Genomic DNA, 9,886 nt, shown 5'->3' on the forward strand with positions numbered 1-9,886 from the left:
TACAGCCTTAAAAAAAAATGTTCTTAACCTATAAAAAATATTTTGTAAAAATGGACCATTTTACTGTGTTAGACAAGCAGATTTACCTAACTGATTACCTAAACACATAACATATGTATCTCAACTATAAATGAAAATTGGGTGACATTTTCCATTTTTTTGAATTTAAAGTGATAATAAAATTGCAACCTTCTGATTAAGATTATAATTGTTTACAAAGTAAAAGAAGACCCAGAAAACAGGTCACGGGAGCTAGCTATGTCAATTAAGTTGAATTTTTCTGTTAGAATTTTCTTTTAGTAATTTTTCCTCAATAAACTTTCTATGGATAAAACTTTTAATTAAGCTGATTTTATTACCAGTTTTGGCAGATTAACTTATGACATAAATTAACTTATGACATAAATTAGGCAGAACTATCAAAGAGGGGGGTGGGGGAGTCATGGCAAACTAATAACTATTGTTATTAGGTAATTAAAAGGTATTAAAAAAATTATTTTATTCTAAAATAATTTTTTTAATACCTTATAATTACCTAATAACGATAGTTATTAATTGTTAATGCGACACAAAAATTGCAAAAAGTGACCAATGGAGCTGTCCAGTTACATAGACCTGGGAGATGTGAAAATAAAAACAGATTGTAGATGGTGTCATTGAATAAAAAATAAAAATCATAAGAAAATATAAAATGTGTGACAAGACTTTTGTGAAGTAGAAAAACGAAGAATAGATGATAAGAGGGCATGGGGAGAAATAACTAACGCTCTCTTCACTCTGTGTATAGAACATATGCAACAAAGAACAAATATTTGATATACTGATTTTAAAGACTGTTGATGTCTACAGGTGTGATGGTGTAGTGCATTAGTATGTACCGTTTGGTCGTTTCGTATGGTCTTGTTATGTTTTCGTTTACTTTCAAATCGGGTGAATAGAAAGCTAAACACACTCACTCCTTGCGCTTATGGGCTCGCACATCAGAGCCAGACAAAAGACCTACAGAATGGTGATGTGAAAATAGAAGTAGATTGTACAGAGATGTGAAAATAAAAGTAGATTGTAGATGATGTCATTGGGTGAGAACCATAAATGAATGTAAAGACTATTTTGTAGGAGGAAGAAAATTTTAGGACTCAGGGAAGAGGTGAACAATAACTTATAAAAAAATTATTTTACTCTAAAATAATTTTTTTAATACCTCATCATGAGCAATAGTAGCTGGGTTATTGGGTGCAATGAGCACCTAATGTAGCTGGGTTATTGAGCACCTAATGTAGCTGGGTTATTGAGCACCTAATGTAGCTGGGTTATTGAGCACCTAATGTAGCTGGGTTATTGAGCACCTAATAACCCAGAATTCTCTGAACGGTAAGGTTTTACATTTGCATATTATTTTGTTTATGCATATTACATGCATTACATATGCATATTACATGCATTTTTTTTGTTTTTTTGTTTTTTTTGTTTAGAGAAAATATTGTGATTTTCAAATATTTCTTTTTTTTTTTAAAGAAAGTATTGTGGTTTTCGAATATTTCTATTTTTTTATAGAGGTTATATTTTGTGGTTTTCAAATATTTTTTTTATAAATTTCAGAAAAGATTTACAATTGTTACTTTATATTACACATGTATACATGATCCTTACTCAACTTATGCTACAGACTGTTGCACAATTGTTACTCAACTTAACCTACTGAAACTTACATATACAGATTTTAATTTGTAACACTGTACAAATGGAATTTTTAAATTCCAGTACTATTTAATATCAGTAATGCCTGTTGTAATATATATATATATATATACATTCTCTTAATTTTTTTTACTTAACCCGTAAGTTACTTTATATATGTTTGTGTTCTGTTTAAATCTTTGATGCAGTGTGAACTCAGAACAAACTACTTCCTCTAACTATAAACCTATGCTTACTATAATCTCTAATATTTTGTTTGATATAGTGCTTATACTAACGCATTTCCATAATGTCATGCCTGGTGTTTTAAAGTACTGTTTGCAGGAACTAGCACCTTTTAACTATTTCAGGTCAGGTCAGGTTTAAGATCATCAAGGTCAACCTGCTATTGGTATCATGTAACCCAGTACTACCTATCCCATATCATGATGCCTTGTGAGGGTGTGTTTTTTGAGGTGAAGGTTAGGAGAAACAAATTCTGACATAAAAGTTCACTGCCTTGGGGATCTTGGATGAGTAAAGGCTAGAGATGGTGTCTTGATAAAAATACTTATATTGGGTAGATCTTAATTGCATCCAGCTACTCTCTTGTAGGGGGTCTCATAGGCAAAGACTTTAGGTATAAGCAGAAAAATTCTGCTAACTAGCCTTGAACCCCTTTTTCATCTTCATTAGGCTGGCATAGATGGCTATGCAACTCTTCTTGCTATCTCCTAATGAGAGTACAGCTCTAAAACTCAGATTAATAGTTCTGAGGCTGGCTGGCAGTAAGGTTTTTTAAACTCTGTGGTAGCTCTCAGAGAGGCTGATTCCATCAACAACTGCAAAATATCAGAGTATTACCAGTGCCATGTTGCACATGGATGATCTCCCTGTTAATGTTTTTGGTTCTCATTGTTGAGGCCACATAAGGAGCCCTATGTTAAAACTTGGGGTTAATTAATAGGACTGAGACAACTGCAAATTTAATTGCTTAGGAGGCCATGCTCTATCTATGAATGAGTCAAGTTCTAATTAAACTTAAATCATGCCAGAAGTAACCCAAAATTTTAAACATAAGAAACCATTCCCACCACCTAACTGTTTTAATATATTTTTCACAAATATTCATGGTCTGCAAAACAACCTTCCATCAGTTAAATCTTACCTCTTACTAAATTCACCAGACTTGCTTGCTCTTAGTAAGACTAATTTAAATTTTGCTATTCCTTCTTCAGATCTCAGTGTTGATGGGTACTATACTTTGATGTGCAAAGACTCCAATAGTCACATGCTTGACTTGGGGATTTACATATGCATCAATTCACCTTTTTGTCGTGAAATCAGGGTTTAATATTTTGATCATTCCTTCATGTGCATCTCTATCATCTTTCTCTTTATTCTTTATCCTTCTCCTACTTCTCAAGACTGCAATCTCTTAGATATAGATTGCAGATAATTTCTGATCAAATTGACCATGCCCTCTCTCTTTACCCCTCTGCCAATATTGTTTTTATTGATGTAATGCTTATCACACTGAATAGCTTGGCCCTAAGGCCACTGACCCAGTTAGCACTAAAACTTTCTCAATTTCTTGCTTAGATAGTTTGCAACTCATTTCATGATAACCCTAATCATTTTTTTACTCCTTGATTTATGTCTTGTCTCTGACATTGGTTTGTGTTCAGTCTCTCCCTTTTCTCCCTCTGGTTGTTCTGACCATCTAATTTCAATTCACCTTTGCAAGGCCATGAAGGTCACTACAGTCAAGGAGACTACTTTAGTTGTTGTTCCAAACCTCTCTCAACTCTATAACAACGAAACACAAACCTTGACAAACAAGGCTTCTGCGCGTAGAAACAAGTTGAGAGCAGTACTACCAAGGACATAGTGGGGATCAAACTTGGAACTTCTCACTTATGAGGCAAGCGCTCTACCACTACACCACTACTGCATCCATACCATACCACAATGATCTCTATAAATCTTTTATCTTATACTTCTTTTTTGGACTCACCCTATCATCGCACTACTTACTACTACCCTAAAGCTGACTGTGATTCTTCTTGAGATTTTCTTTTTGACAGCCTTTGCGCTAAAGTTTTTTCCCTCTCAGTTGACAAACTTGCCTCCTACGTAACCTCCTGAATTCAGGCAGAAATGGAAGTTTTTATTCCTTCTCGTCGGTTCTAAGTCAAGTCTCATTTTACTCCGGGGTTTTTACCTTCCTGTGAAGCTGCTATATCTAATCATAATCATTTTTTTCATCTTTTTCAAGGGAACAACTATCTTGAGAACAAAAGGCTGATTATAATTGCAAGAAATTGATATAAAAAGATGCTGATGCTAATCTTCATTATTCTAAGTTCACTAAATCTTGCACCTTATTTCAGAAGCTAGGCTCTAGAATCTTTTGGAAAATCTTCAACAGCATCATTAAGAAGGGTACGTCAAACATTCCATCTCTCAATCATGAGACTGATCTTATTACCTCTCCTAAGGATAAAACAGAACTATTTGCAAGGAACTTTTTTTCTAATTCCACTTTTAAATCCTATGGCCATTCTTTTCCTTCCATTTTAATTAAACAGACTAACCCATTGTTAGATATTCAAATAATTCCAGTTTTTCTTGCTAAAGTCATATCTCAATTAAACACGTAACAATTAAACAATTAAACAAAAACAAACAATTAAACAATTAAACAAAAAAACACGGCTTGAGGTCTAGACAACATTCCTGTCACAATCTTACAAAATTGTTCTCCAGAACTCTCTTCAATTCTCTCTATTTAATAAGTGCTTGACTGAGTTTTGTTTTCCTGTTTTCTGGAAAATGACATCTGTTGCTCCAATTATCAAAAACTCCTGAGATTCCTCCAATTACTGTCCGATCAGTCTTCTTTCTGCTATTAGCAAGGTCTTTGAGTCTTTGATGAACATATTTCTCTCATCCCATTATGAGTAAAATAACTTACTGTCAGACAATCAATACGGTTTTCAATCTTCTTGCTCTATGGCTGACTTGCTAACTGCTGTGACTAAAAAATTTTATTGTTTATTATAGGTGGTAAGACTAGGGCTATTGCTCTTGACATATCTATAAAGTTTTAGGCTTTTAATAAAGTTTGGCATGCTGGTTTTTTCCATAAGGTTGTTTCATATAGTGTATCTGGGTAAGTTTTTGAGATTATCAAAACGTTTCTTTCTAACTGCTTTATTAAAGTCATCCTTGAAGGTCAACACTCTTCTTTATTTCCAGTAACCTCAAGGTTCTATCCTTGGTCCTGTTTTGTTTCTTATCTGCATCAATGATCTTTCTGACAACCTTACATCAAAGTAGCTCTTTTTGCTGATGACTCAACTTTATATTCCTGTCTTGACAAAAAGTCTTCTCTTTTTATTCACTAAGAAAAGCAGTGGATCTTAAATCCAATCTCACTTCTGTAACAGATAAAGGGTCACAGTCGCTAGTAAATTTTAACCCCAACAAAACTCAGTTATTTACTGCAAACAACTATTGCAATAAGGTAGACATTCTTATTTTAATGAATAGCAACCCTCTTACTGAGTCCTCTTCTTTAAGTCTTCTTGAATTATTGTTTACTACTGACCTTTTATCGAAACCATATATACAATCAATTGCTAAATTAGCATCCCTAAGGTTGCTTCTCTTTATTGTGCTTGCTATTTGCTTACTTCTGATTCCATTCCATCTCTACAAATCTCTTATTTGCCCCTGTATGGAATACTGTTGTCATATTTAGGATGGTTCTTCAAATGATGCTTTTTATCTTCAAGACAAGGTCCAAAAACACATTAGCAACATAGCTTAATCTTCTTTCCTATTTTTGTAAAGTTGCATCTCTTTTTCTTTTCTACATGTATATACTATCATGTTCCTACTTAAAGGAGTTATCATATCTAGTTCCATCAACTAAAACTCAATCTCATTTGACTTGTCATTCAGCTAAGCCTTCTGTCAACCGTTTCCTTGCTCTATAACTCTATTTTTTTTTTTCTAGTACCTCCCAACTTTATAATGGTTGCTTGCAGCCTTGTTGTGAGTGAATTAGAATTAAAAAAAAGCATATCTTAATATATTTAAACTGATAATTGATTTTCTACTAATATATATATATATATATATATATATACGTACATTTATATATATATATACGTACATTTATATATATATATATATATATTTATATATATATATATATATATATATATATATATATATATATATATATATATATACATTTATATATATATATATATATATATATATATATATTTTATATATATATATATATATATATATATAGATATATATACATTTATATATATATATATATATATGTATATATATATACATATATATACATATATATATACATATATATATATATATATATATATATATATATATATATATTTATATATATATATATATATATATTTATATATATATTAAATTAGTAGAAAATCATTTAACAAAAAATTTTTCATTTAACACTGTGTTTCATTAATAAAGACTCATGAGAAATTTATTTCTGATGAGTTTATTTTAAATCTAATTCTAAAAGATTCCACGATATATTTTATGTCTGACCAATACCAACCAGAATCAATAAAATTATTTGTACATATTCAAAGAAATTCAAAATCAGGATCTCTTTATTTTAAGATTCAGCAGAGAGAACAAGCAAGACCTAAACAATGACAAAAATAATGTTCAAGATGCGGACAACAAGGTCGAGTTTATTACATTTCTACTAAACAATTGGTCACATACGGAAGAGTTTGAATTAAAACTCACTGCAAATTTTCTCTCTCAATTTAATAAATTGACATGTGTCTCAATTTTATAAATTGACATGTGAGGTTGTTGGTCAGGTTAGCTAATAAATTAATTTTCTTTACACTAATTTAAAAGTCTTTTGTATAGTTATTGTCCTTTATAATCACTAGATTTACTAAACAATTTTTTTTTTTTGTAGTGTATCTTATAAATATACATTTTACATAAAGGTTTCCTTCGAGGAAGTTTAATTACTGCACACAAAACAAGAAAAGGCTGATACAAAAGTATTGTGCTCTTAGCAGGCAGGATTTATTAGCTTTGACAGCATTTGCATTCTCACAGCTGACACAGATATTGTTAATTATGCTTTGTTTTTCCAAAACCAACTTCCCATACATTTTTTTGTGCATTTGACATTCCTAATTTAAGATGGATTCTTAATATAAAAATTATTGCCGCAAAGTTAGGTACTGATTGTTGTAAAGTTCTTCTTACTCTTCATGCATTTAGTGGAAACAATTATACGATGATATTGATATTTTTTATGATATTGGTAAGTCAAAGTTCTTCAAACTATTGAGAGAGTCTGAAGAGTACAAGCCAATTTTTTCCAAGATTGGCAACACTTTTACCTTTGATGTAGTCAAAATAATAAATAAATGCTCGATAACCCCAAAAGCTTCCACCGACTCAGAATGCCCTTGCAAGAGAGTTTCATATGTAACAGTAATTGCTAAATGATCATTGGAAGCAAATCTTAATATTCCAAAACCTCATGGACATGGGTAGAAAGAAATTTGGTAACAAACTTGAGGTTTAATGGATGCTCATTCCACCTGCTCCAGAAAATGTTTTGCTATTAATTTTCTGCACGTGTAAAAAGTCAAAATGTGAAGCACGGGTTTATCTTTATTGATTGGATGGACTAGGATGTACGAAATTGTGCATTTATTTAAACTGTGAAAACAAAAATGATTCTTACGATAGTTTAACAGAATATTACTTGAGTGATTCCGATGCAAGTTTAGGATTTTCTGAAACTGGTTAAATATCTGTCCATTAAAAAAAGGTCTTATTAAAAAAATCTTTCAAGGGAGGGAGGGGGTGGAAGATGTGTTGTTCCTTCTCCCTGTTGATACCCTTCCTCATGGCCTATATATATATATATATATATATATATATATATATATATATATATATATATATATATATATATATATATATATATATATATATATATATATATATATATATATATATATATATATATATATATGTATATATATATATATATGTATATATGTATATATATATATATAAATATATACATATATATACATATATACATATATATATATATATGTATATATATATATGTATATATGTTTATATATATATATATATATATTTATATATATATATATACATATATATATATATATACATATATATATATATATATATATATATATATATATATATATATATATATATATATATATATATATATATACATATATATATATAGGTCATGAGGAAGGGTATCAACAGGGAGAAGGAACAACACATCGTATACATTGCGTATATGTTTATATATATATATATATATAAACATATACGCAAAATACCAAAATTTCTCTATTATGTAAGTGACGTCATCAAAAGAGACCCTCGAACCCATTTGAATAACTGCTTACCTGTTAAAAATCTGTACAAGAGTTAATGATACTCTTTGTTTAGGAGAAGGTTATTTAACTTTTAACATAAATATTTATTTTTTAATTTCATTTAAAAAAAAAATTTATAATTAAGCTTAAGGCTCAAATTTTTTTTTTAATTTCATTATAAAAAAAAATTTGAGCCTTAAGCATTTTTGGAATTGCCCGCAAAATTTTTCTCATTCAGGACATCAACCTTAAACTATTTAATTAATTTTTATAATGTAAAAAAATACATAGTGTCTTGACTAGCTAGTTAGGCAATTTTTTTTTTTTTAATATTTAAATTATCTTTTAAAATCATTTATGGACATTTATTCAGAAAATATTAGGTCATAAAAAAAAGCATTTAACCGCAACTGAGAATTTTTTAAAGAAACTAATTGTTTTGTAAACAAAAATTCATTTTAAAAGACTTTAAATTAAATATAATTTTAAAAATTTTAATTCAGTTTTAAAAGGAATGTAAAATAGTAAAACGTTGAATGTAAAATTTAATTTCAAATGAATGCAAAATAGTTTTCCAATTTTTATAAAAGTTTTTTTTTTAATTTTCTGCCAACTAATTTATTACATAAAATACAAGTTTCTCCATCATAGATTATTACAGATTATTATGAGCAGAAGGAGATTAAAAATTTTTTATAAAAAGGGAGAAGTGCTTTTAAGAGAATTCTTTTCACAAATGTCTTTTTTGTTTCTTATTAATTCAATATTGTGTAAAATATTGTGTAAAGTTCTTTTGTATCGTGTAAAGTTCTTTTGCATAGTGTATCATGTAAAGTTCTTTTGTATGGTGTATCGTGTAAAGTTCTTTTGTATCGTGTATCATGTAAAGTTCTTTTGTACCATGTATCGTGTAAAGTTCTTTTGTATCGTGTATCGTGTAAAGTTCTTTTATATCGTGTATCATGTAAAGTTCTTTAGACGTAATAAGTTTAAGAACATAAATTACATTTAATAAGTTTACATAATTATGTTTATAAAAATCTATCTATAAATTGTTTATAATCTTTAATAAAATCATTACATTAAATATGTAAAAATTAAAATAAAAAATATATTGTGATAAATAAACAAAAGATTATGTTTAGTATAAGATTGTTTAAGGAAATAAATTATAAGAAAAAATAATCTTTTTCAAACACCAATATTAGATTAAATTAATAACTTTTGTTAAATTAGTTTAAAATTAAATTTAATTACTTAATACTTTAAAATACTTTCAAAATATAAATAGCTCCTGTAACAAATAATATCTTAATAATATAGTTAGGGTTAGGGTTAATATAAAATCTTAATAATATAGTTAGGGTTAGGGTTAATATAATAGTAGGGTTAATATAATAAAACAGAACATAACATACAAATTGTTCAAAATCATATTAGAGGTCACTGTTTCAAGTACTATAGGAAAACAACAAAAAATCTGCAAAGGCATAATTTCTTTTACAATAGATCGGCAAACTTATGGAACTCATTGCCTTTAGAACTAGTCAAATCATCGTCTGTAAACTCCTTTAAAGCAGGATTCGACTGTTGGACAAACAACAATCGACTAAAGCGGCTGTCACAGTGTGCTTAAAAACTTTCTCACTGGCCAATCCAGTTACAGCAATAAATACTAACTAGTTTAAAATTGAATTTAATTAGATAATACTTTAAAAAACTTTAAAAATATA

General features: G+C 28.9%; 1 protein-coding gene across 1 annotated transcript in view; it reads right to left on the reverse strand.

Moving 5' to 3' along the window:
* The window catches only part of LOC100215023 (nitric oxide synthase, inducible), a 31,383-nt gene that overhangs the window by 7,378 nt on the left and 14,119 nt on the right, over nucleotides 1–9,886 (reverse strand). The window lies entirely within an intron of this gene.

The sequence above is a fragment of the Hydra vulgaris genome, chromosome 04 (genome assembly GCF_038396675.1).
Source record: "Hydra vulgaris chromosome 04, alternate assembly HydraT2T_AEP".
Lineage (NCBI taxonomy): Eukaryota > Metazoa > Cnidaria > Hydrozoa > Anthoathecata > Hydridae > Hydra > Hydra vulgaris.